The sequence below is a fragment of the Pinus tabuliformis genome, chromosome 8, assembly GCF_031772625.1.
Source record: "Pinus tabuliformis cultivar Carrire ecotype Pingquan chromosome 8, CPIR1, whole genome shotgun sequence".
Taxonomy (NCBI): Eukaryota; Viridiplantae; Streptophyta; class Pinopsida; order Pinales; family Pinaceae; genus Pinus; species Pinus tabuliformis.
This window is the reverse complement of record NC_142294.1, coordinates 1,817,365,998-1,817,367,915: the sequence shown is the minus strand read 5'-3', so window position 1 is coordinate 1,817,367,915 and position 1,918 is coordinate 1,817,365,998.

Sequence of the window (1,918 nt, the reverse complement as noted above, 5' to 3'; positions counted from 1 at the left end):
TGCATATGATTAATGGAATAACACTATCTTGATGAGATTATAAGCCTATGATGAAGAAGCCTAACTACCCTACCTCAAATTTTTCACTAATAAATGACCAGGCACATTAAAAATTCCAAATCAGTCATCCCATGGTCTGCAATAAAAGCTTTTCAAGAACAGTCACAAAAAAAATATTTTTTATCACCTTGGGCACATCTTATCACATTAGCTCATTCACCATCTTGACGAGGACTATTTCCTCTTTCCAATGAGCCCTCACTCAACCCCTAACTCCCTTCCATTATGGAGATATTAATTTTTTAAAATAACATATGCCAAATTTGACCAAAGTCTACTAGACGACTCATGTAAGCTCACTAAGACATAAAATACCCATTCAATAGATGTGTCCCTTCAATTATGGAAAACAAAAATATATATGAACCTTTGTGCATTCAGATAAGCATAAATTTAATTCATAATTGTGGTGAAGAATACAAATCTTAGAGATGAAGATTAGTTCACATCTCGAGAACTAAAGAACAGAACCAGCCACCTTAAAGCACATATTGCGGACTATTTTATGGTGAATTGCAGATTGTTTTTATGGTGGATTGCAGATTTTTTTAGGATGGTTGAAGATTGTTTTGCAGAATTTTCCAGTCCTCATCTCCAAGCTACAGAAATGGTCCCTAAAGCTGACTGCGAGCTAAGTAGTTAACCCTCACACTGGTACATCTTTTGTGAACTGAAGTCTCAACCTTTTTTGTTGCAGTGTATCTATAAGTCTACTACATACTTGACTACAGGGTAATAAATTAACCCTCACACTGGTACATATGTTGTGATCTGAAATCTTAACCTTTTTTGCTGCAGTGCATCTATAAGTCTGCTACATATTTGACTGCGGACAGATTTATTATCTTGGGATAGAGTTCATATGGTGGTTTGAGCAGTGGTGTCTCTCCCTACATGTAGACAGAAGTATTGTGCTTCTCTTACAGTGCAGATAGTGCATTGTATAGTTCGGTGCTTGAGTGGAGATGATAATCTAATGAAGTAACATGATGAACCAGGTGGATATTGGTGGCCACCCACCAAGTCCACTTGGACCCCCACCATTGTTTCTTTCAGCTTTTCAGTTTCCTTAATTGTAGCACAGTTTACTATTTTTAGCAGTTTTTCGGGTCCTAAACTTCCGGAGCCATTTTGAGGCCCTAAATGACGTTTTTTGGGAAAACTGGGACCCATGTTGCTCTTCCCAAAGTTGTAGTTCTCGGATAGATCTTTCTAACGAGATATTGTGCGTGTCAAATGGAGATTGTATGCCAAAGTTACAACCCCAGGAAGTTGATGTACCAATTTAACCAAACAAGGCCCACAATTTGGTGTTTCATCTTCTAGGTTTAGGTTTTGGGATGTTTAGGGTTCTCCATTGTTTCTCAACAATAAATAGGCCTTTGAGCCTCATTGTAACACAGTTCAGAGGCATGTAGCCTGTTAGCCTCCTATACCAATAGGTTCTCATCTCTCATGATTGACAGTGGAAGTGCCAAAAATGTCTACCTTCCATGCTGCTAAGGTTCCATTTTTGTGAAAGAAACAGACAGTTTAAAAAATGTAAAGAGGGTATGCCTTAAAAGAAAAATCAAAGGGCAAGAAAAGGAATTGGTCAATAAAAAAATAAGAGAAATGAACCCCAAACAAAGACCATGAGAGTGGCTAGTCCAAATTGCCACTACTGTTTTGATGGGTGGTCCAACAGCTCAAGCTGGGCCTCTCCATATTTTAAATTGCATGTTGTAGACTAGAAAGGAAGTACCTGTTCAAACAGCTCAAGCTTGACAGATGACTAGGTGGATAGAGAAAGAAAGGAGCCCAACTGCTTAATCTGGGCCCTTGGAAGCCATAAGGGTAGAATTAGATAGGAGGGCAG